The sequence below is a fragment of the Notolepis coatsorum genome (genome assembly GCF_963971535.1).
Source record: "Notolepis coatsorum genome assembly, chromosome: 19".
Lineage (NCBI taxonomy): Eukaryota > Metazoa > Chordata > Actinopteri > Aulopiformes > Paralepididae > Notolepis > Notolepis coatsorum.
The window spans coordinates 83,329,962-83,357,461 of NC_140183.1; the positions used below are offsets into that span (position 1 = coordinate 83,329,962).

General features: G+C 44.6%; 1 protein-coding gene across 1 annotated transcript in view; it reads right to left on the minus strand.

Annotated features, from left to right (window-relative positions):
• grin2db (glutamate receptor, ionotropic, N-methyl D-aspartate 2D, b) overlaps positions 1-27,500 on the minus strand; it is a gene marked incomplete at both ends in the record, with an annotated part of 94,851 nt that overhangs the window by 16,950 nt on the left and 50,401 nt on the right.

Genomic DNA, 27,500 nt, shown 5'->3' on the forward strand with positions numbered 1-27,500 from the left:
CTGGGGGTGGAGGGTTCATGATTCAAGGCTTGTCGGAGGACAAGTGCCTCCCTGTAGCCAGTGACTATCGGTTATACTTTGACCTTTTGACCTTTGACCTTATACAGAGACATACGAGGCAGAATTAGGCAGGTTGGGCCACTCCATCTGGCAGCTGCCACTCCGTGGAAAATAACTTCATTTGTATTGGTTTTAGTGGAGAGCACTACTGTCACACGGTCTAAAAACTTAATTCCTTGGTAACATTTAACTTTAGGGTACACAAATAATGTCTAGGAACTAACGAAGAACTATATGATAACAAGATGTATAGGAACAAATATTATTCAATTGATTGTTCACTTTTACAAGAGGTTTGCAGGTAGAAGATGGGGATTTGAGACTCAAATAGATCATCTTTACTGAACATGTCATTGGGAAGCGAAGTCTGCGCCATTATGCAAGGTTTTCCCTGCACGGAGACATCAGGTCTGAGACGTGAGTAACATGATGGTTAAATAGTGGTTTGTTAACATACTGTTCTTCATTAGTTCCTACAGTAGGTACTTAATCATCTGACTGTGTCATCTACAATCATCTACAGTGCAACCATTTCTTCCCTCCCTGCCAAGAAGATGTCTAGTTGGAACTATGGCACACACACACACGCCACCACACAGGCAAGCATGCATATAGACCATGGATACACTTACCATTTCAATAGGAATTTTAAGATCTGAACACAGAAATCTTACATTATGAGACCACTTTTTCTGTGTGCATGTTGTCTGTGGCTGTAGGACCTTTCCTTCCCATCTATAAAATATGACCCGGGCCACACCCGAAATATCACGTACGAATGTTTTGTTCCTCGTGCTCTTATCGCAGAATCACTTGACACATCTTGCCGTGATCGGCTGACACAAGTCCCATCCCATTGACAAGTCTAACAGGGGTCTCACACACACACATGCACACGCACGCACGCACGCACGCACACACACACACACACACACACACACACACACACACGCGCACACACACGCGCACACACACACTCGCACACACACACACACACACACACACACACACACACACACACACACACACACACACACACACACACACACACACACACACACACACACACACACACACACACACACACACACACACACACACGTGAGCGGCCTAAGCAGTAGACTAAGGCGGTAGAGTAAAGTAGAGTTTGGCAGCTGTCTGCCAATTCTGTGTCTGTGGATTGCAGGCGTTGGCAGGGAGAGGAGGCTTCGACCGTGGCTCAACCAACATTCAATCAAAGCACTCCCCGGGGACGCGGCCAGGAAACAGATAGGCCAGACAGGAGAGGAATACAACACTCTCTAGAGACACACACGGTCATACATAACACACACACATACACACACACGCACACAGTAGAACAAAACAGCCCCGCCACCCCCCAAAAAAGAAATCTCACCCCATTTCTCAAATGGCTGAGGATATTCTGTCCATCAGCTGGGCTTTGGAAAAGGAGTGCTGGTGGAGTGGTGCACAGAGCTTGAAGACTGAGACACGGCTTTGTTATTGTAAGCTCGGTTACTTTAACGCAGGTGAGCCGTTAACAAGCGGTAACGATCGTTATAAGTAAGGGATAATGTATAGCTACGAGGTCATTGTCGCAAAATAATTGACCGACACAGAGTTTAAAATACAGAGCCGCCTCGGCGAGGTGTTTTAAACGTCAGTGAAGGTCAATTATTTTGCGACAATGATCGAGTATAGCTATACATTATCCCGCTTATTACATGGCTAACTTACTAACAATATACCTAATTCATTTTACATCGACTCGCAACAGTAACACTGGTTCTGGCTCCGCTGAGTGCTCGTCGCTCCGCCCCCCAGCAGCTTCCCCGGCAGCCGGCAGTTTGCACTGATGTCAGTGGGCTTGATTGCGAACAGCTGCGCACAGCGGTCATTATTGTGGGCTTGATTGCGAACAGCTGCGCACAGCGGTCATTATTGTCCCACAGCGGTCATTATTGTCCCACAGCGGTCATTATTGTCTGATAACTGACCTCTGACGCACGCTATTGACCAATCACAAGCAAGCATTTCGGCGAATGTGAAAACGCCATGTAATAACTTCTGATAACGTCCTGTGATTCAGATTCAGATTCAGATTTTCGTCGCGACATCGTCTGCACTGTTACAGCCAGTGTTGTAGTTACTGGAGTCTTACACTGTTACAGCCAGTGTTGTAGTTACTGGAGTCTTACACTGTTACAGCCAGTGTTGTAGTACTGGAGTCTTACACTGTTACAGCCAGTGTTGTAGTTACTGGAGTCTGACACTGTTACAGCCAGTGTTGTAGAACTGGAGTCTTACACTGTTACAGCCAGTGTTGTAGTCCTGGAGTCTTACACTGTTACAGCCAGTGTTGTAGTTACTGGAGTCTGACACTGTTACAGCCAGTGTTGTAGTCCTGGAGTCTTACACTGTTACAGCCAGTGTTGTAGTCCTGGAGTCTTACACTGTTACAGCCAGTGTTGTAGAACTGGAGTCTTACACTGTTACAGCCAGTGTTGTAGTCCTGGAGTCTTACACTGTTACAGCCAGTGTTGTAGAACTGGAGTCTTACACTGTTACAGCCAGTGTTGTAGTCCTGGAGTCTTACACTGTTACAGCCATGTTGTAGTCCTGGAGTCTGACACTGTTACAGCCAGTGTTGTAGTACTGGAGTCTTACACTGTTACAGCCAGTGTTGTAGTCCTGGAGTCTTACACTGTTACAGCCAGTGTTGTAGTCCTGGAGTCTGACACTGTTACAGCCAGTGTTGTAGTACTGGAGTCTTACACTGTTACAGCCAGTGTTGTAGTCCTGGAGTCTTACACTGTTACAGCCAGTGTTGTAGTTACTGGAGTCTTACACTGTTACAGCCAGTGTTGTAGTACTGGAGTCTTACACTGTTACAGCCAGTGTTGTAGTACTGGAGTCTTACACTGTTACAGCCAGTGTTGTAGTTACTGGAGTCTTACACTGTTACAGCCAGTGTTGTAGTCCTGGAGTCTTACACTGTTACAGCCAGTGTTGTAGTCCTGGAGTCTGACACTGTTACAGCCAGTGTTGTAGAACTGGAGTCTTACACTGTTACAGCCAGTGTTGTAGTACTGGAGTCTTACACTGTTACAGCCAGTGTTGTAGTCCTGGAGTCTGTTACACTGTTACAGCCAGTGTTGTAGTCCTGGAGTCTGTTACACTGTTACAGCCAGTGTTGTAGTCCTGGAGTCTTACACTGTTACAGCCAGTGTTGTAGTCCTGGAGTCTTACACTGTTACAGCCAGTGTTGTAGTCCTGGAGTCTGACACTGTTACAGCCAGTGTTGTAGTCCTGGAGTCTTACACTGTTACAGCCAGTGTTGTAGTCCTGGAGTCTTACACTGTTACAGCCAGTGTTGTAGTCCTGGAGTCTGTTACACTGTTACAGCCAGTGTTGTAGTCCTGGAGTCTTACACTGTTACAGCCAGTGTTGTAGTCCTGGAGTCTTACACTGTTACAGCCAGTGTTGTAGAACTGGAGTCTTACACTGTTACAGCCAGTGTTGTAGAACTGGAGTCTGACACTGTTACAGCCAGTGTTGTAGTACTGGAGTCTTACACTGTTACAGCCAGTGTTGTAGTTACTGGAGTCTTACACTGTTACAGCCAGTGTTGTAGTTACTGGAGTCTTACACTGTTACAGCCAGTGTTGTAGTCCTGGAGTCTTACACTGTTACAGCCATGTTGTAGTTACTGGAGTCTTACACTGTTACAGCCAGTGTTGTAGTCCTGGAGTCTTACACTGTTACAGCCAGTGTTGTAGTCCTGGAGTCTTACACTGTTACAGCCAGTGTTGTAGAACTGGAGTCTGTTACACTGTTACAGCCAGTGTTGTAGTACTGGAGTCTTACACTGTTACAGCCAGTGTTGTAGTCCTGGAGTCTTACACTGTTACAGCCAGTGTTGTAGAACTGGAGTCTTACACTGTTACAGCCAGTGTTGTAGTCCTGGAGTCTGACACTGTTACAGCCAGTGTTGTAGTCCTGGAGTCTTACACTGTTACAGCCAGTGTTGTAGTCCTGGAGTCTGACACTGTTACAGCCAGTGTTGTAGAACTGGAGTCTTACACTGTTACAGCCAGTGTTGTAGTCCTGGAGTCTTACACTGTTACAGCCAGTGTTGTAGTCCTGGAGTCTGACACTGTTACAGCCAGTGTTGTAGTACTGGAGTCTGACACTGTTACAGCCAGTGTTGTAGTCCTGGAGTCTTACACTGTTACAGCCAGTGTTGTAGTTACTGGAGTCTTACACTGTTACAGCCAGTGTTGTAGTCCTGGAGTCTGTTACACTGTTACAGCCAGTGTTGTAGTCCTGGAGTCTTACACTGTTACAGCCAGTGTTGTAGTTACTGGAGTCTTACACTGTTACAGCCAGTATTGTAGTCCTGGAGTCTGTTACACTGTTACAGCCAGTGTTGTAGTACTGGAGTCTTACACTGTTACAGCCATGTTGTAGTCCTGGAGTCTGACACTGTTACAGCCAGTGTTGTAGTACTGGAGTCTTACACTGTTACAGCCAGTGTTGTAGTTACTGGAGTCTTACACTGTTACAGCCAGTGTTGTAGTTACTGGAGTCTTACACTGTTACAGCCAGTGTTGTAGTCCTGGAATCTTATACTGTTACAGCCAGTGTTGTAGTCCTGGAGTCCTACACTGTTACAGCCAGTGTTGTAGAACTGGAGGCTTACACTGTTACAGCCAGTGTTGTAGTCCTGGAGTCTTACACTGTTACAGCCAGTGTTGTAGTCCTGGAGTCTTACACTGTTACAGCCAGTGTTGTAGTACTGGAGTCTTACACTGTTACAGCCAGTGTTGTAGTCCTGGAGTCTGACACTGTTACAGCCAGTGTTGTAGTCCTGGAGTCTGTTACACTGTTACAGCCAGTGTTGTAGAACTGGAGTCTTACACTGTTACAGCCAGTGTTGTAGTCCTGGAGTCTGTTACAGCCAGTGTTGTAGTCCTGGAGTCTTACACTGTTACAGCCAGTGTTGTAGTCCTGGAGTCTTACACTGTTACAGCCAGTGTTGTAGTTACTGGAGTCTTACACTGTTACAGCCAGTGTTGTAGCCCTGGAGTCTTACACTGTTACAGCCAGTGTTGTAGTTACTGGAGTCTAACACTGTTACAGCCAGTGTTGTAGTCCTGGAGTCTTACACTGTTACAGCCAGTGTTGTAGTCCTGGAGTCTGACACTGTTACAGCCAGTGTTGTAGTCCTGGAGTCTGACACTGTTACAGCCAGTGTTGTAGTCCTGGAGTCTTACACTGTTACAGCCAGTGTTGTAGTCCTGGAGTCTTACACTGTTACAGCCAGTGTTGTAGTCCTGGAGTCTTACACTGTTACAGCCATGTTGTAGTACTGGAATCTGACACTGTTACAGCCAGTGTTGTAGAACTGGAGTCTTACACTGTTACAGCCAGTGTTGTAGAACTGGAGTCTTACACTGTTACAGCCAGTGTTGTAGTCCTGGAGTCTTACACTGTTACAGCCAGTGTTGTAGTTACTGGAGTCTTACACTGTTACAGCCAGTGTTGTAGTCCTGGAGTCTTACACTGTTACAGCCAGTGTTGTAGTTACTGGAGTCTTACACTGTTACAGCCAGTGTTGTAGTCCTGGAGTCTTACACTGTTACAGCCAGTGTTGTAGTACTGGAGTCTTACACTGTTACAGCCATGTTGTAGTTACTGGAGTCTGACACTGTTACAGCCAGTGTTGTAGTCCTGGAGTCTTACACTGTTACAGCCAGTGTTGTAGTCCTGGAGTCTTACACTGTTACAGCCAGTGTTGTAGTTACTGGAGTCTTACACTGTTACAGCCAGTGTTGTAGTCCTGGAGTCTTACACTGTTACAGCCAGTGATGTAGTCCTGGAGTCTTACACTGTTACAGCCAGTGTTGTAGTCCTGGAGTCTTACACTGTTACAGCCAGTGTTGTAGAACTGGAGTCTGACACTGTTACAGCCATGTTGTAGTCCTGGAGTCTGTTACACTGTTACAGCCAGTGTTGTAGTCCTGGAGTCTGACACTGTTACAGCCAGTGTTGTAGTACTGGAGTCTTACACTGTTACAGCCAGTGTTGTAGAACTGGAGTCTGTTACACTGTTACAGCCAGTGATGTAGTACTGGAGTCTTACACTGTTACAGCCAGTGTTGTAGAACTGGAGTCTGACACTGTTACAGCCAGTGTTGTAGTCCTGGAGTCTTACACTGTTACAGCCAGTGTTGTAGTACTGGAGTCTTACACTGTTACAGCCAGTGTTGTAGAACTGGAGTCTGACACTGTTACAGCCAGTGTTGTAGTCCTGGAGTCTTACACTGTTACAGCCAGTGTTGTAGTCCTGGAGTCTGACACTGTTACAGCCAGTGTTGTAGTCCTGGAGTCTGACACTGTTACAGCCAGTGTTGTAGTACTGGAGTCTTACACTGTTACAGCCAGTGTTGTAGTCCTGGAGTCTGACACTGTTACAGCCAGTGTTGTAGTACTGGAGTCTGTTACACTGTTACAGCCATGTTGTAGTCCTGGAGTCTGTTACAGCCAGTGTTGTAGTCCTGGAGTCTTACACTGTTACAGCCAGTGTTGTAGTCCTGGAGTCTGTTACAGCCAGTGTTGTAGTCCTGGAGTCTTACACTGTTACAGCCAGTGTTGTAGTCCTGGAGTCTAACACTGTTACAGCCAGTGTTGTAGTCCTGGAGTCTTACACTGTTACAGCCAGTGTTGTAGTACTGGAGTCTTACACTGTTACAGCCAGTGTTGTAGTCCTGGAGTCTGACACTGTTACAGCCAGTGTTGTAGTACTGGAGTCTTACACTGTTACAGCCAGTGTTGTAGTCCTGGAGTCTTACACTGTTACAGCCAGTGTTGTAGTACTGGAGTCTTACACTGTTACAGCCAGTGTTGTAGTCCTGGAGTCTTACACTGTTACAGCCAGTGTTGTAGTCCTGGAGTCTGACACTGTTACAGCCAGTGTTGTAGTCCTGGAGTCTGACACTGTTACAGCCAGTGTTGTAGTACTGGAGTCTTACACTGTTACAGCCAGTGTTGTAGTCCTGGAGTCTGACACTGTTACAGCCAGTGTTGTAGTCCTGGAGTCTTACACTGTTACAGCCAGTGATGTAGTCCTGGAGTCTTACACTGTTACAGCCAGTGTTGTAGTCCTGGAGTCTGACACTGTTACAGCCAGTGTTGTAGTCCTGGAGTCTTACACTGTTACAGCCATGTTGTAGTCCTGGAGTCTTACACTGTTACAGCCAGTGTTGTAGTCCTGGAGTCTTACACTGTTACAGCCAGTGTTGTAGTCCTGGAGTCTTACACTGTTACAGCCAGTGTTGTAGTCCTGGAGTCTTACACTGTTACAGCCAGTGTTGTAGTCCTGGAGTCTGACACTGTTACAGCCAGTGTTGTAGTCCTGGAGTCTGACACTGTTACAGCCAGTGTTGTAGTACTGGAGTCTTACACTGTTACAGCCAGTGTTGTAGTCCTGGAGTCTGACACTGTTACAGCCAGTGTTGTAGTCCTGGAGTCTGACACTGTTACAGCCAGTGATGTAGTCCTGGAGTCTTACACTGTTACAGCCAGTGTTGTAGTCCTGGAGTCTGACACTGTTACAGCCAGTGTTGTAGTCCTGGAGTCTTACACTGTTACAGCCATGTTGTAGTCCTGGAGTCTTACACTGTTACAGCCAGTGTTGTAGTCCTGGAGTCTTACACTGTTACAGCCAGTGTTGTAGTCCTGGAGTCTTACACTGTTACAGCCAGTGTTGTAGTCCTGGAGTCTTACACTGTTACAGCCAGTGTTGTAGAACTGGAGTCCGAGTCCTGGACTGATTTTCAGGACTCGTGACTCGTGACTCGTGACTCGGACTTGGACTGCATTCGGACTCGGAAGGTGCAGACAAGGACTCAGATTTGTTAATTGATAAATACAGTTATTTATTTTAAATTATTTTAGTAATAGGCCCTAATAATTTGGCATACGATATTGATGGCTAGTGCATTTGTTTGGCTATTGTGTCACAAAGTAAATAAACTCTGTTTGAAATGGTGACCGCTGTGTAATTTATGTTTAATGTTGACCTTTTTTTACGTCAGCTCTTTGACTGCCCAGGTGGACGTGACTCAACCTTGATGACTTGGACTCGGACTCGGGTAATGGGGACTCGACTCGGACTCGATTCGGGCTCTTCTTTGGTGACTCGGACTTGGACTCAGGCGCGAACACTGGGGACTCAAAGGTGGGCCGCGAGCAGCCACGGGAGGGCCGCGAGATGATTTAAAAAAATAAAAAAAAATCTTTCAGGCCACTGAACTTAGAAGCAGGCCAGGACAGTGTTTCTAGTTGTATTCAAAAATTCTATTCTATTGTATTCTAAAATGTGACTATATGGTTTTATATTAACTTAATAAATAAACAAAAACGAAAAATCTACTTATTTCAACGAACATTTCAAACTAAATAACAGATTATGCACATAAAACGCTGAAAACAACCGAAGCAACAATAGTATTTTAATGAGGCTATTATTATTATCATTATTATTTTGCAACAAGTTAGCCCTCTCATAAATAGCACATATAAATGAATAACTAACTTGAACTAACTTAATACACTTTGGGTGCCGGAAAACGCTTTACAGCGTCATTCCCGGCCATGCTCAAGTTTCCGAAGGACGCTTTACAGCGTCTTTAATATCAATATTTCAAAAATCTGTGATCGGATTCATATTTCCCCTCCGCTGGCCTGAGATCCACCAGGAGGACCCACTGAGCTCTCTGGCGGTTCAGGAGCGCCATCTGGTGGCCGATCGGCGCAATCGCCAAACAGGAAGTGCTGTGGAGGTTGTGCTGGTCGGCCATATTACTTCCGGGCACTCGGTTTGGCTCCCGGCACTCTGGCTCGTCACAATATATAGCGATCCATTGCCAATAACTCGATAAACAACATGATTTGGACGTATATAGTATTATACAAGCTGGAAATGGTTCATCAGGATAAACATCCCATAATCGAAAACGGTCTACACCACGCTGATCGTCCAACGGCGCGAGGAAGATCCGGTAAGATTCAGCGTTATTTTTTAACGTGTTCCATATAAACTGTTATGATGAACATATGACCCACACTAGATGAATGATATAACGCTGCCCACGGAATTATAAACGATCCCCCGCCCATCCGGTCATCATCAGATCATACGTAGATCATTCTAGAAGTACGTCCAATTGAAATTTTTTATATCGCCCCGATTGCCATCAAACTGTATTTCATCATCAATATAATGCATTTGGGGCTATAGATCACGTTCTGGAGAAAGCTGCAGAAAGAGATGAAAACATACTTATACATTAGACCATACTTTACTATGAATATGTGAATGAAAAAGTTTAATGTTGCTACACAATGAACAATACATATAGGACTTTGAATGGGCCATAATAATGGCAATGTAGCAATAGAATTTAAAAAGTTATAGCCATGCAAAGAAGGGGTACTTCTCCATAGACAAATAGAGCTGGCAATCTATGGTATATCATGAATTTAACCCATGGCACCCAAAGTGTTAAGGATTGAAGTGATATTTGGCTTAAAAAATCGGTCGCCTGGCAAAAAAAAAAAAAAGAAGCCTGACGATGTGCATTGGGCCGCGGCTCTCTGACGCCTTATTTTCTGGGTCCCGGCCTGAAAAGTTTGGGAACCCCTGAACTACAACACTGGTTACAGCAGAGAGGAGTGACGTTCCTTTTGTTCTTGGCTCCTCTGCCTCGCAGCAGCAGCATCATCAATAAAATAGGACCAGATACATAAAGCAACAGGGGGGAAAAGCATAGAAATAGCAGCATAAGCATGAGATAGAATAGCACCAATTTACAGTACAATAATAACAGTGTAATAATGTAATTTTATTTTATTTTATATTATTTTATTTTATTTATTATTTATACTCGAAAGGCAACATAGGTTTCCCTCATTTACAGTTTACATACAGAGACAAGTGATCATGAATTCAGCATAGAAATCACAGTATATAAAATCACAACAATAAGACAACAAGACGAGGGTAGACAAGAGCAAGAACAAATCAATTAAAACATGTACAACTTGATCTACAATGGTTAGCGATCAAGGTCTTAAATTCTGCAATAGAGGGGATCATTTTTGGGATTGTTGGAGTTCATTCCATGAGCTAGGCGCATCATTAGATTAGATTTGATTAGATTCAAATGTATTGTCATTATACAGCACAAGTACAGTACAACGAAACAAAGGTGGCATCTAACCAGAGTGCAAATGTAACAGAAAAGTGCAATAGCGGAGCGGTCAGGTGGCGTAGCGGAGATTGCGTTTGTCACCAACACCGGAGACACTGGATTCGCCTGTTCGAGTCCAGCTCACAGCTCCGGGGTTGTCACCAGCTTGGCTGGCCGTTCACACTAATACAATTGGCAGTATTAGAGGGTGGGAAATCTGGCGGGGTGGGTCCGGGTCGTTGTCAACAGCGACTCCTACAGTTCGGTCGGGGCGCCTGCTCAGCGCGGATAGGATCTAAGGGGGGTAGTGTGATCCTTCCACACATTACACCCTCTCAGTGAGAGTCCGCGCTGCCAGGTGAAAAGAAGCGGTTGATTGGCTAGACGTGTGTCGGAGGAAGCACGTGATAGCCTCCACTCTCCCAGACCGACTGTGGGGGGTAAGTGCGCAGCGACCAGGAAGGGGATTGGGAATTGGCATAACGACTGACATTGGGATGGGAGAAAATCGGAGGAAAAAGGAGGGGGAAAAAGACCAATAAAAAAAATTAAAATTAAGAAAAGTGCAATAGCAATACAATGTACAGGTGATTAAACTGGATATAAAATATATAAACAGTACTTCTGAGTAATAGTGCTAATCAGATGCATGTACAGTGGTATAGTATTATTATGTACAGTGATAAAGGTATACAGACACTATGGTAGTCATCAAACTTGGGGGACCTCAAGGACCACTGGAACGGATGGAACCCAAAAAGTTCCATTACAATAATGATGTGATATACTGTAAGGATGTATCTTACCAATAAGGGCCTTAAAAATGAACAAATACCAGTGTGTGTTGTGCCTCTCCATCATAGAGGGCCAACCAACCGTCTCATAAAGGTCACAGTGATGAGTGGCATACTGTATCTATCACCAGTAATGAATCTGAGGGCAGAGTGATAGACAGAGTCCAAGGATTTAAGAGTTGAGGCCTGTCCATAGATTACATCACCATAAGACTGATCAGAAAACTCTCGTCCTACTCATCAAAGGAAAGCTGGTTCTGTTTCTGTGCAGGAAGCCAATTGTCTGTCGCAATTTGGAGGCAAGATTGTCCACATTTAAACTCATTGAGCCACACACCAAGGTATTTATATTCAGTGACTCTCTCAATGCTACAGTATAGACCCACTTACAGTGTACACCATCACCAATATTTCTGGCTCTAGAAAACGGCATACATTTAGTTTTACTAGCTTTAACACTTTCCGTGCCACGGGGTCCGGTGCCCCAGAACCCTGTTGCGTGCCAACCGCCCACTTCAATGATAGAGCTCTCATACTTGCGAACGCATTAACTATATCTTAAATTATGGCTATGTGTATAATATGGCCGTCGCTTATCAATGACTTGTTTGCAGTCAACATTGTTGAAACGGATAGTTTTTTAATCGGTTAATTTCCGTTTTTATACCATTTTGAAAAACGCTCGTTTAATGAAAGTTCCAGAAGATTTCAGAAGATTCTGTGATAAACGCCCTTTACTGGAATATACTGGAATACACATTTTTTTGTAAATTTTTTGGCCTATTTATGAATCGTTTTCAAATTAACACTAGATTATCGATAGCATATGTGTACTTATGCACGCTATAGAAGCGGGCTAAAAAATCGATTACCCATTTCCTGATCAGCACACACACATAGGGCCCACGTTGATATCTCTGTGAAAAAAGCTCTGATTATCCTAAGACTGGTAAAATAGATCAGATGTTCTCCAAAAAGATTATTCCAATTCCTGATCGCCATTCCAAATATCGATCGCGTTTATTGATCCAACGCTGGGTGATCGAAACACCGATTCCACGCTCTTCTGATGGTGGGCGATGACTCCAGTAGGCTCGGATTACATGCCTGAGAAGTAAAATGTGGAAGCAGGATTTTTTTCTTTCATGCGTTTCATTCAGTCTAATCCAATGGGGTGCAGTACCACAGGGAGAGACGATAGGGGGCGGTATTTTCCCAATGGAGCTCAGAGAGAGTTCCAGTGTTAACGTGAGGCTAGATTGATGAAATATGAATGGAAATCGCTAATAAAAAATAAAACGATAAAAAACGAGATCTCTCGTCTCTCTGGCACTCAACGGTTGGCATGAACTAACGAGAAATCTCGTCGTTGGCACTCAAAGTGTTAAAAACCAATTTAAGTTTAATAAGAGCTTCCTGGAGGAAGTTGTAAGTTCTCAAAAACCAATACAATACACAACAGGACCTAGAATTGAGCCCTGTGGCACACCTTTAGTTATTGATACAAATTCAGATGGAACCAATCACATGCATTTCTATCCAAACCAATACTGATCGACTGTATCAGAAGCTTTTGAATGATCATTAACGAGGGCAGCACAGTGTTTCCTCTTGTCTAATGCCGATATGATATCATTCATGACTAATGAGATGGCTGATAATGTGCTATGGTTGGCTCAGAATCCAGATTGGTGTGGGCTTAGTACTGAGTGATTTGAGAGAAAAGAACCACTTGAGCCCTAGCCCTATTTTCAGAAAATCCACCTAAAAATACATACCTAAGTAAATGGAAGATTGCTCCACTTCTACAAGGTCCATTAGCATGTTCTCGGTATCTAGGGACATCTATGGATCTCAGTGAATGTATTCCCTGTGTCAGAAATATTGTGTATGTTACTAGGCTTGAGTAAATTGTAATGAACCAAAGGAGAATATACATTTTCTTTTTTTTCTTTTTTTCTTTTTTCATCTTTGACCGTAAATAACACCATGCCGTAAATAACACCACACCATGAATGAGCTCATTCAGCACCTTCTTGAGATCACGTGTACAAAAAATCTAAGCAAATTAATAAAGGGAAGATGATTAAACAGAATGTTTTGTAGATAAAGTACTGAATTCTGCCATCCGGACACATGCAATTTGAAATATGATTATAGAATATAGAATATCAGGCCTATAAATGACTTTATGGATCAGGCCAAATCTCCCCTTTCCAATGGCAGAGTTTAATCTGGATTTAGTATGACCAGGCATGCAGCAAAAACCGTGAATGAAATCTACTGTAAGTACAGTTACTTTCGCCGCCATTTTTTATCAAATTGCAATGCCGCTTTTTGCTAGACGTTCACAGAAAGGTAGAGAAACTAACTGCGTTCTAATTTGTGCCAATAACGTTCAGGTTTGTGGGAGATAATCCCAAAAAATAATATAAATAAAAAAATAGTCAGATGATTGACAGGAGCTGGCTTGAGCTGGGTAGAGTTGTTTTTTCGAAATTCCAAAGCCCATCGAAAGCCCTGGGTCTCCTCTCCTCATATGACTACAAACAAAATGGCGGCACGCATTTCCTAGCGTCAATATTCTTTTATATATATATTCAATATTTTATGACTAGATTTCTAAAACTCATATTTCACTAATAACACTTTAACCTATTGGTAAACAAACGTATTGATGAAAATATACACTTTGACTGCTGTTTTGACAGGGTTATGGTCTTTACTCTTGGCTACATTTGAAGAAAAAAAATGCAACATTAATTCATACAGTCTGTAGAGATGGATTTATGGCGTGATGTGACATTTGCGGTTCACCACTGGACCGCTCAGGCTTAAGTTGATTATTCACTAAAGATTCTAAGACTTCCGCTAAGTAGGGTAACTTAGGATGGATGGTAATGATTTATGTAATCTAACACAACCTTCATGCAATGGGATCACTAGGAAATCTTCCCATTGAAATAGAAAGATAAAATATATGTGTCAATTGCTCTGTAATTACCGGAGCAGCCAGTTTTAAAAGAGAAAATAGTCCAAATGATCCTCACCAGATGTCGGTTTATGGGATGAAAGGAGAATTGAGGGGTGTGATCCATGGGGCTCATATACAATCAGTGTTTACATCAACAGGGAGAAGTCTGAAATATTCTTTATCAAACAGGTTCCCAGCAACTGCAAAGTTCTTATTAAATGAGGATATCTTTTTTTTATTATTGTGACTAGAAATAACACAATTGCCAACACTAATATGAGTAGGTAGTTAATTAGAGGTCTCGCATTTATGAACAGGGTTTGTGTAGGAACTTGTAATTAGTCATCTGATTTCACCTTTCTCATAGCTGTGGTGCCTCTATTTCTGAGTTGTTTGAAGGCAAGCCAGTGTTGTGGATCACCTGAGCATCTAGCATGTGACCAGGCCTTATTCCTGTCATTAAGCAGAGTTGTCAGCTCATGTGAGAACCAGGGTGTTATTCTATCTTTAATTCTGAGCCTCTTAAGCGGAGCATGTTCATTGATCAAGTATTTGTGAAGAGGTCAAGGGTCACCTGAACATCGGTGGACTCTGCCGTGCAGTGGATATTGCTATGCATAATTTCATTAATGAAAGCTTGTTTATTTAAACATTTTAAATTACCTATAGTTCAAATACACCAGTGCCCAAATCTAGTCAATTATGTCTTTCAAGTTTATTCTGTTATGTGTATTTTTGTTAAAATGTGTATATTGTGATGATGAATTTTATTTTATGTAGGCCTATTTGATGTATGTTATGTGTGATAATTTTTTTTTTTATCACTTTAGGTTGATGCCTTTTTTAACATCTTGGCCAGGGACTACATATGAAATCTAGCCTTCTGGCTAATTCTGGCGTATTTACATTTTAATGTTGATTAATATGCACTGTCCTTTTGCAAACTTAAACTTAAACTTAAGTTGGGTCTAGTCAATTATGTTATCATCTGGGTTAGGTTTAGGTTACCACTGGCTTCCTTCAGGTGATCCGAGTTACTAATTAGCTAATTCAAGTTGAAATCTCCCACCACCGATAGTTCACAATCAGAACAACGAGAAATGAGGTTTACTAAAGTGTCTACAGACTCTGTGCCAGCAGCTGGGGGTCTACAGTATACACATGTTAAATATAAGTAATAATATGATTGAATATAACTGCACTTTAACTGTTCCACAAGAGGGCGCTATAGGCGTAAGGAGACGCAGCTATAGCAGCTGACGTCAGGTAGCAGGTATAAGGGAATGTGTTCCCTCCCCCTCTGTCTCTCTCACTCTAGCTCTCAAGGAGAGCAGGTCTCGTGGTGGAAATGTACATATGAAATAAACCACGCCAGTTAAGGCTAAAGAGGACCTCATTGTCATGACCAGTTATTTTGCTCCCCAGGTGACTCTGTCAACAGGTTATGGGCCCAGATCACGGAAGAGCAAAATAACGATAGCTAGTTAGCTGAAAAGTTTAGGCTAGTTTAGCAGCGGGAGAACCGCGTGACGCTAAAGCTAAGCTAACGAGCAGCTAAGCTAAGCTACAATCAAAAGATGGCTACAAGAGGCAGGAGCAAGTGGCCCACGTTTAACAGAAGGGCAGAAGAATACGAGCTCTGGGAAGAGCGGATGTTGTGCTGTATGCACGGAGTGGGGCTGAAAAAGAAAATGTTGATGGGCCTCACGGGAGAAATAACGGAGGCCGCGCAAGCCCTGGATACAAAGCTGAATGCTGACACATACTGCGAGCTAGCACCACTCCTAGACAACACGAGCTTGGCCCTGATATTCTGGGACACAAAGGACAAAGGCAGAGAGAGTCTAAAAGTGTTAAAAGAACACTACATCGGCAGAGGTAGGCCCCGGATTGTATCCCTGTATATAACTTTGACCGCGCTGAAGAAAGCTAACACAGAGACTGTGACTGAATACGTCATCAGGGCGGAACAGATCATCACGGCGCTCAAATGATGGCGATGGTTATGAGGGGACTACCGGAGATGTATAAACCATTCACATTGTTGGTGACACACAGTTCAGCGGACATGTCGCTGGGGGAGTTCAAGGCCAAGCTGCGGAACTTCGAGGCCTCAGAAGACTTAGACCTGGTCGCCGAAGAGGCGGGAGAAAGGGTAATGAAGGCCCGGGCAGCGCCAAAGAAAAAGACCGGACCCCTGACGGAGATGTCTGATGTGGATAAAAGGGTCACCGAAAAGATAAGTGCATAAAAACCGTTTGGTGTAGTTTCTGTGGAACTTCGGGACACGCGGACAGAGTGTGTAGAAAGAAGCGCAAACAGAGCGCTCGGTACGCGCAAGATGGCGGCTGTGTGCAAGATGGCGGCAGCGGTGGACGTGAGGCGAGTCGAGACGACGCCCGGAGAGCAGCGGGACGAGAGGCCTTCATCTTCGGGGGGCAGACAGCATACGTTAGCCAGTCAACGCAGCAGCAGCAGGTCCAAAGGAAGGGACTGATCGTGGACACAGGTGCATCGTCCCACATTATCAACGACAGGAACCGATTCAAGAACTTTGACAGCACCTTCGAGCCGGAGAGCCACAGCATGGAGCTGGCAGACGGGAAGCGCACATTCGGGTTGGCGCAGGGGAGAGGAGACGCACAGGTATGCCTCATAGACAGTGAGGGGCGCCGGTGTACAGAGACGTTGAAGAACGCCCTCTACATACCCTCGTTCCCACAAGAACTATTCTCTGTAAAATCTGCTACTGCAAACGGTGCCAAAGTGTTCTTCAATGAAGGTAACAATGTTCTTGTGGAGCCTGACGGTACGAGGTTTAACATTGAGGTGTACAAGAGAATGTATTATCTACAAACAGAATGTAATGAAAATGATATGTGTAATGTCAGTCATGATATTCAGATATAATAATAATAATAATAATAATAATAATAATAATAATAATAATAATAATAATAATAATAATAATAATAATAATAATAATAATAATAATAATAATAATAATAATAATAATAATAATAATAATAATAATAATAATAATAATAATAATAATAATAATAATAATAATAATAATAACTTTATTTGTATAGCACTTTTCATACAGAGGTTGCAGTTCAAAGTGCTTCACAACAGTAAAAAATACAGGCATAAGCGAGCATAAAAAAGATAGACAGGTAGCAAGGTATGGTAAATCACAGTGTTTCACATTAGGATCTAGCATCCCAATAGGCTCTCTGCTTACAGTTTTCAGTAATACAAATAATAAAAAATGATTCAGTTTAAAAATAGTCTAAAAATTATAAAATAGAACGGACATACAACAGGGTATTTAACATACAACAACAGTGCATCAGTAAGAAGTCTTAAAATTACAGTGCATACAGCATAGAACCGACACATGAATTTGATAGGCAGTGGATAAAAGTAGGCAGGGTAAGAATAGTGCAGGTAAGTATAATTTGTGTCAGGATATCCCTGATGTTTCATTGAAATGCCTGAGCAAAGAGATAGCTTAAACCTGTCTTTTGAAGATGTCTAGCGAGTTGGCTTCCCTGATGTTTTGGGGTAGTTTTTTCCACAGTTTTGGGGCATAGTTGATAAAGGCTGCATCACCGATCCTCTTTTGACTGTTTCTGGGAGCCTCTAGTAGTCCAGCAGCTGATGATCGCAGTGTTCTTGCTGGTGTGTAATTTATTAGAGTGTTGGTGATGTAGCTAGGTCCCTGTCCATTTAGAGCTTTGTATGTAAGGAGAAGGACCTTAAAGTCAATTCTAAATGTTACAGGAAGCCAGTGTAAAGTAGCTAAGACTGGACTAATGTGCTCTCTCCTTTTGGTTCTAGTTAGCAGTCGGGCTGCGGAGTTTTGGATAAGCTGAAGCCTCTCTGTGGTTTTCTTGGGGAGACCTGTGAAAAGTGCATTACAGTAGTCTAACCGGCTAGATATGAATGCATGAATTAGCTTCTCAGCATCGTTCTGATTAATAAATGGTCGTACTTTTGCTATATTTCTGAGATGGAAGAACGATGTTTTCGTTACTTTGTTAATATGAGAATTGAAGTTCAGTTCTGAATCTATGATAACCCCGAGACTAGTGACCTCAGATTTGATCCAAGGGGTTAGTCCCCCCAGGTTCTTTATTAACGTTTCTTTTTTAGTTTTGGGACATGGCATGAGATCATGGGTCATTGTAATTACGAGGATATACTGAAGCTGCAGGCGGTGACAGTAGGCATAGGTAGAAAAGCATAGACCTAACAAATAATGTGATGTGTGTATAAAGGGAAAGTTCACTCAAACAAGGAACAGAGGTCCCACAGAAAAGGTAAAGAGACCACTTGAGCTAGTTAACACAGATCTAGCCGGTCCAGTAAATAATGAGTCCATAGGTGGCTTTAAATATGTGCAGTCTTTCACAGATGTGTGTACAGGGGCAGTGTTTGTTTACTTTCTCAGAGCAAAGAGTGACACACTCCAGGCCACAGAAAAATTCCATGCAGATGTAGCTCCGTATGGCAGCATAAAATGCTTAAGGTCCGATAACGGAACAGAGTTCACAAATAGAGAGTTCCAGTCACTGCTGAGAAGGAACAAGATCAGACACGAGACGTCCTGTCCATACTCCCCGCACCAGAACGGGATAGCAGAGAGGGAAGGACGCACTCTTTTCGAAATGGCTAGGTGTAAGCTAATGATGGTAACTTATCTAAGAGTCTATGGCATTATGCGGTACAAGAAGCCGCTTACACCATCAAATCGGTGTTTTAACAAGCACACTGGCACCACCCCGTATACAGCACTGACAGGAAAAAGGTGTGATCTAGCCAGGATGCACAAGTTTGGGTCAGTGTGTTATGCTTACCAACAGGACAGAGGAAAGCTCGAGTCCAGGTGTGAAAAAGGACTCTTTGTAGGGCATGACAAGGGCAGCCCCGCTTTTCTAGTCTATTATCCCGGTAAGGGGAAAGTGCAAAAGCACAGGTTAGTAAAGTTTGTCACAAAGACAACATGTGAGAACGAGACACAGACACAGGAGCCAGAGCTGGACTCCAGAGTAGGGTGTGAGGAAAGAGAGACACCACAGCCTAGTGTACTGAGAACAGACATGCAGACAGACGGTCAACAATCCCCAGAGGATGATGACGAGAAGCACCCTAGGGTGACGTCACGTGCCTCATGCAAGTTTCAAGTTTCTTTAATAGTTGTCATACAGAAGTACAGAATACTTTTGTACAAAATGCTTCTTACTGTTGCGCTCCAGAGACTGTGCATGACAAGGTAAGTATGAAATAAAAACATAGTAAAAATTAGAAGTAAAAAAAGAGGTCACAGTGTTCAGTTTAGACATATGTACAATGTTCGTAGACGTAGTTACCATACAATATACAATACTGTGCAGTGTACTAATATACAATACTATATAGTGCAAGGCATAAATGGACGAGGTGCAGTTTAGGTACAATTCACAGTAGGTGTACGAGTTGTAGTGCAAATCCTTTATCAATAAATATAAAGTGTAAGTGTGTTTGTGTGATCTAAAGTGTGGAGAGTGGGTGCTGCAGTGTGTTGTTGTTTGAGTGAGTGTGTGCGTGTGGGTGTGTGTGCTGTGTGCATTTGATGGTTGTTGCATAGTGATTATTGTTCGTTTAGCGATTATTGTTCGTTTAGCAGCCTGATGGCCTGGGGATAGAAGCTCCTTCTGAGTCTTTCTGTGCTCGCCATAAGACTCCGGTATCGCCTGCCTGACGGCAGCAGTTCAAAGAGGCAGTTGTTCGGGTGGCTCGAGTCCTTAATAATTCTCTTAGCCTTCCCCTTGCACCGCTTGTTGTAAATGTTCTGGAGGGTGGGAAGCCCCCCTCTAATTGTGCGTTCGGCTGAGCGTGTCACTCTTTGTAGTCTGCTACGGTCTTGTGCAGTGCTATTCCCAAACCAGGAGGTGATGTTGCCGGTCAGGATGCTCTCTATTGTACATGAGTAGAAGTTCCTAAGGATCTTCTGACTGACTTGGAACTTCCTTAGGCGCCTGAGGAAGTAGAGGCGTTGTCGTGCCTTCTTCACAACACTGTCAATGTGTGTGGTCCATGTCAAGTCCTCGGATATGTGGGCTCCGAGGTACTTGAAACTGTTCACTCTCTCAACTGGTGCCCCGTCGATGCTGAGGGGGCTGTAGTCCTTGACCCCCGACCTCCTGAAGTCCACAATCATCTCTTTTGTTTTGCTGACGTTCAGGGAGAGGCAGTTCTCCTGACACCACTGTGACAGGTTCTCTACCTCTTCCAGGTAGGCCCTTTCGTCGTTGGCAGAGATCAGGCCCACCACTACTGTGTCATCAGCAAATTTGATGATGGTGTTGTTGTTCCGCTGTGCTACGCAGTCATGTGTGTACAGGGAGTAGAGGAGGGGGCTCAGAACACAGCCCTGGGGGGCCCCTATGTTGAGCGTGATGGATGAGGAGGTGCAGTTGCCGGCTCTTACCACCTGGGGTCTGCCCGTCAGGAAGTCCAGGACCCACTGGCACAGGTCATAGTTCAAGCCCAGGTCCCTGAGCTTGGCTATGAGTTTGGAGGGGACTATGGTATTGAATGCTGAGCTGTAGTCGATGAACAGCATTCTCACATAGTTCCCCTGCCTCTTGTCCAGATGTGATGCTGCTGTGTGCAGCACATGGGCTATGGCGTCCTCCGTGGACCTGTTGGGGCGATATGCAAATTGCAGAGGGTCCAGGTTGATGGGGAGGGAGGAACAGATGTAGCCCTTCACTAGCTTCTCAAAGCACTTCATGGCTATGGAGGTGAGGGCTACAGGGCGGTAGTCGTTGAGGCAAGCGGGCGTAGATTTTTTGGGTACAGGGATGATGGTGGACTTCTTCAGACAGGTGGGGATGACGGCCTGTTCCAAGGACAGGTTGAAGATGTCAGTGAATACCGGGGCCAGTTGGTCGGCACAGACTTTTAGGATGCGGCCGGGGATGCCGTCCGGTCCTGCTGCCTTCCTGATATCCACTTTTTTAAAGATCCGTCTCACCTCATGCTCTGTTACCCTGAACACTGAGTCTCCATCAGCAGACCCCCCCCCCCCCATTGCCGTGGTTTGTAGGCTGGTGTTGTTATTCACAGCCTCAAACCTCGCATAGAAGGAGTTGAGATCATTTGCTAAGGAGATGTCACTGTTCAGTTTGAGGGGGGTTCCTTTGTAGTCTGTCATTGTTCTGAGGCCCTGCCACATGCCTCTAGAGTCAGCCTGTTCAAACTGAAGTTCAACTTTATCCCTGTAACGCCGTTTTGCCTCTATTACTGCTCTCCTGACGTTGTATCTTGCCATCTTGTGTTCTTCCATGTTGCCTGTCACCAGCCCGGTGTTGTATGCTGATGTGCGCACTTTCAGAGCCTCACGGACGGATTTGTCTACCCAGGGCTTTTGATTTGGGTAGATATTAATTTTGGTGGAGGGGATTATTACTTCTACCTGAGTACAGACATAGTCAATCACCGTTTCGGTGTATTCGTTAATATTGGCTGTGTTATCACGGAATACACTCCATTCTGTGCTTCCCAGCACTGCTTGGAGTGACTCCACTGACGTCACGGCCCAACGCTTAACCTCTCGCGAGACCACCGGCGTTCGCTTGAGACTCTGTCTGTACTTCGGCAAAAGAAAGATGGCGGCGTGATCGCTTTTACCGAATGGACTAAGAGCCTGTGACTTGTACCCATTCTTAAATTGCGAGTATACATGGTCTAATATGTTCTCGCCTCTGGTGGGACAGGTCACATGCTGATAGAAATTCGGCAGCACCGTTTTAAGACGCGCGCTGTTGAAATCCCCCAAGACCAAAATGGCAGCGTCAACATTAGCTGCTTGGAGTTTGTTTACCTCGTCGTGAAGTTTTGAAAGTGCGACCCCAGTGTTCGCGTGTGGTGGAATGTACACTCCGATGAGGATGATGGACGTTAACGACGTTAACTCTCTTGGGAGGAAGAAGGGTCGACATTTTATCGTGATAAACTCCAGGTCTGGGGAGCAGTGGTTAGACATTTCCTTTGTGTTGCCTACATCGCACCACTCCTTGTTTATCATGAAGGCAATGCCGCCTCCTTTCTTCTTTAATGACTCTTCTGCCGTCCGGTCTTTGCGGAGAACGAAGAAATGGTCTGCCGGTTCTATTGCGTGGTTCGGGACATCTGGACTCAGCCAAGTTTCTGTGAAACAGAGGACGTTACAATCCCGAATGTCCCTCTGGAATTGGATCCTTGCTCTGATGTCGTCCAATTTGTTTCCTATCGATTGCACATTGGCCAACAATATGCTGGGCAATGTGGTTCTGTGTCGTTTGGACCTCAGTCTGTTCCGGACCGCAGTGGGAGATATCCCTACCAGGAACATAATCCCCCAAAGTATCTGAAAGACTATGCCCAGAGAGAAAGTGACGAGGATGACAGTACACTTACCAGCATAGATTACTGCCACAGAGTAGTGAGTGGTGTACCTCAGACCTTTAAAGAGGCCATGATATCCCCTGAGTCAGGAAAATGGGAGAGAGCAATGGATGAGGAGATGAGGTCCCTAGAGGACAATCATACTTTTACTCTAACAAAGTTACCAGAGGGTAGACAGACAGTGGGAGGCAAATGGGTGTACTCAATCAAGGAGGGTATTGAAGGCCACGACAAGTACAAGGCCAGGTTTGTAACTAAAGGCTACAGTCAGAGGGAAGGAATAGACTACGGTGAGACATTCTCCCCTACAGCCAATCTGACCAGTGTACGGGTAGTGATGCAGAAGGCAGCTGAAGACAACTTGATTTTACACCAGATGGATGTGAAGACAGCCTACCTGCACGCACCCATAGATAGAGAGATATATATGGAACAACCTGAAGGTTATGAGAAGAAAGGAGAGAAGCTAGTGTGTAAGCTAGAAAAATCCATTTACGGCCTGAAACAGTCTGGGCGAAATTGGAACGAGATGCTTCATACATGTCTAATTGAAGATCACTTCATACAGAACCCAGTAGACCCCTGTGTTTACACAAAGGAGTGAAAAGAGTCAGGAGAAGTGATAATTGTGATTTGGGTGGATGATTTAATCATTGCAGCAGACAACACTAGAAACCTAGAGCAGGTGAAAATGCTCTCCACCAGATTCAAAATGAAAGACCTAGGTAGGTTAACACATTTTCTAGGTATGGACTTCGAACAGTCTGCCAGTTGTGTAAAAATATCCCAGAAGAGATATGTGGAAAAGATCCTGAATCGTTTTGACATGCAAGAATGTAGAACTAGGCAAACACCATGTGATCAAAAGCTAGACTACAAAGAGGATGCTCAGAAATTGACAGATGTAAAAATGTACAGAGAAGCTGTAGGTAGCCTCATTTATTTGACAACATGTACTCGCCCTGACCTATGTTTCCATCAACATGGACCCCCTGCAATTTGCATACCGCCCCAACAGGTCCACGGAGGACGCCATATCCCATGTGCTGCACACAGCAGCATCACACCTGGACAAGAGGCAGGGGAACTATGTGAGAATGCTATTCATCGACTACAGCTCGGCATTCAATACCATAGTCCCCTCCATACTCATAGCCAAGCTCAGGGACCTGGGCTTGGGCTATGACCTCTGCCAGTGGGTCTTGGACTTCCTGACTGGCAGACCCCAGGTGGTGAGAGCAGGCAACTGCACCTCCTCATCCATCACCCTCAACATAGGGGCCCCCCAGGGCTGTGTTCTGAGTCCCCTCCTCTACTCCCTGTACACACACGACTGTGTGGCTCAGCGGAGTAGCAATACAATCATCAAATTTGCTGACGACACAGTGGTGGTGGGCCTGATCTCTGCCAACGACGAGAGGGCCTACCTGGAAGAGGTCAAGGTCCTGGCGGGATGGTGCCAGGAAAACAGCCTCTCCCTGAACGTCAGCAAAACAAAGGAGATGATTGTGGACTTCAGGAGGTCGGGGGTCAAGGACTACAGCCCCCTCAGCATCGACGGGGCACCGGTTGAGAGAGTCAACAGCTTTAAGTACCTCGGAGCCTACATATCCGAGGACTTGACATGGACCACACACATTGACAGTGTTGTGAAGAAGGCACGACAACGCCTCTACTTCCTCAGGCGCCTAAGGAAGTTCCAAGTCAGCCAGAAGATCCTTGAGAACTTCTACTCATGTACAATAGAGAGCATCTTGACCGGCAACATCACCTCCTGGTTTGGGAATAGCACTGCACAAGACCGAAGCAGACTACAAAGAGTGACACGTTCAGCCGAACGCACAATTGGAGGGGGGCTCCCCACCCTCCAGAACATTTACTACAAGCGTTGCAAGGGCAAGGCTAAGAGAATCATTAAAGACTCCAGTCACCCGAACAACTGCCTCTTTGAACTGCTGCGGTCAGGCAAGCGATACCGGAGTCTCAAGGCGAGCACAGAAAGACTCAGAAGAAGCTTCTATCCCCAGGCCATCAGGCTGCTAAACGAACAATGAATGAACACTACACAACAACAACCACCAAACGCACATAGCACACACATCCACACGCACACACTCACTTTAAACAAACACACTGTAGCACCCACTCCACACACTTTATAGCACACACCCACTTTAAACAAACACACTGTAGCACCCACTCCCCACACTTTATATTTATGGATGAAGGATTGCACTACAACTCGTACACCTTACTGTAAATTGTACCTAAAATTGTACCTCATCCCATTTCTGCTTTGCACTAGATAGTACTGTACATTAGTACACTGCATAGTATTGTGTATTGTATATTATATGGTAACTCAGAACATTGTACATATGTCTATACCGAACACTGTGACCTCATTTTTCTTCTTCTAAATTCATGCTATATTATGTTATTATGTTATTTGATACTATCTTGTCTAGCACAGTCTCTGGAGCGTAACAGTAAGAAGCATTTTGTATGAAAGTATTCTGTACTTCTGTATGACAACTATTAAAGAACTTGAACTTGAACTTGTAGTGAGTAAATTATCACAGCATTTTGCTGATCCCACAGAAGAGCACTGGATTACAGCAAAACATGTTTTTCGTTATCTCAAAGGCACAGCAGATAAACAGCTTTGTTTCAGAAAGAGCAGCGAGGGCTTAGGGCTTCAAGCCTATAGTGATGCAGATTGGGCGGCAGATGCCACAGACAGAAGAAGTACCACAGGGTATTGTATTGTGTGAGTATGGGTACAGACAGCTCACTGGTTTCATGGAAAACAAAGAAACAGCCCACAGTGGCACTATCAACTTGTGAAGCAGAATATGGCTCTAGCTTTGACAATACAGGAATGTATTTATCTAGAACAACTGTTTGAAGGAATGGATACCTACAGTATGTATATAAGAAAACTGTTGTTTATGAAGACAACCAGGGAACCATTGCACTCGCTAGAAACCCTGTGTGCCGACAGAGGTGTAAACATGTGGATATAAAATATCACTTCATTAGATCTGTCATCAGAGAAGAAAGGATGACACTTGTTTACTGTCCTACAGACGACATGGTTGCAGACGCTATGACCAAGCCTGTCTCCGAACTGAAATTGAAAAGATTTGCAGGGGTCATGTTTGGTGTGTAAAATATTGCCTGTTATGTAATATTGACTGCCATGTTCTTTTGATGTTTTGAACTGTATTTTTTTTGTACAGTATACACGTCATTCATAAGTGGGAGTGTTAAATGTAAGTAATAATATGATTGAATATAACTGCACTTTAACTGTTCCACAAGAGGGCGCTATAGGCGTAAGGAGACGCAGCTATAGCAGCTGACGTCAGGTAGCAGGTATAAGGGAATGTTCCCTCCCCCTCTGTCTCTCTCACTCTAGCTCTCACGGAGAGCAGGTCTCGTGGTGGAAATGTACATATGAAATAAACCACGCCAGTTAAGGCTAAAGAGGACCTCGTTGTCATGACCAGTTATTTTGCTCCCCAGGTGACTCAACACACACCTACAGTATTACAACCATTGAGGACGGCCCCAACTGGATCTTTAAAGCAATACATTCAAGCTACTTTGGCATGGAGACAGAATATAAAAGGGATACCGATAAACCCACTTTGACATTATAGTTGTAGGTTGTAGTCCAATAGAGCTACTGTACATCCGAATGAGCAATACCTTTTTTTAAGCCATGATTCACCTAGTGCAAAGATATCAGGGTCAGACGAAATTAATATATTCACATTTCCGGATTAGGCTTATGATATTTAGATGCATTTTACCCAGACCAAAGCACTTAAAGCTGGCTGGGTCAAGTTGGGACTTATGGACAGAGATAGAAGGCTGCAGGGGAATTGGGAATTGGGAATAGATTTTAAACATTAACACGGACAGTGGAGAGAGTGGAGAGAGCATGGTGTATCAGTGAAATTGTTGAAGTCCGAACCGTTTCTAAGTTACCAGAACTTTTACCCATATTTAGGATATATTCCCTAGGAACCCTATTGCTTTTGCATCACATTTATAGAACCAGTAGTTCCACCGGCATCGCAACGGATCAGACTCACCCCGCGTCAGATGAAGAATGAATTGGCCGACCTAAGGGCATGGTCCGTATTGCATGACAGGAAGCTGGAGCCAGTCTGGTTCATGTGCAGGCTGTCCATGGCGAAGAGGTCATCCCTGCCCCAGAACAGTGAAAGGTGGCCCACGTACAGTAAGGGGATGCAGCAGTGACCTTTCAGCCAGATGTGGAGGCTGCGACAGTGGCTCAGGAGGTAGAGCAGTCGTCTGTTAATCCACAGGTTCCCGGTTCGATTCCCCAGGCAGCAGCGTGTCAAAGAAGTGTCCTTGAGCAAGACACTTAACCCCTAACTCCTCCCGATGAGAAGGTTGGCACCTGTTGCCTCTGTCATCGGTGTGTGAATGTGTGAGTGAATGGGTAAAATGTGAGCAACAAATTGTAAATTTGTATATAAATGCAGCCATTTACCATTTAAACATGGCATCCCTGAAGCAGTTTGATGTCAATAATTCCAACGTGGATGATGTCTATTGAGGGGAATTCACTGAGCAGGGATGACGTTGTTTATGTCCAGCACCCTTCCACCAGGGTAGCAGCAAGTCATTAGGGACGGTGACATGCTTGACCATATAGACTGAGGACCCAACCACAAGCACAGAAAGGGAAGGTGGGGGGTTGGCACACAAAGACTGGTGTTGAGGCCTCTCCCTGTGACGCTGGCGCTTCGAGGACGCATCAGGCGGGGCGGCCGGGTAAGCAGTAAGCAGCCATAGAAGCAGCAGGTATACGGGTAGCTGGGGCAACCATAGGCAGGGTAGCTGGGGCAACCATAGGCAGGGCAGCTGAGGGGGCAGTAGGCAGGGCAGCTGAGGGGGCAGTAGACAGGGCAGCTGAGGGGGCAGCTGAGGGGGCAGTAG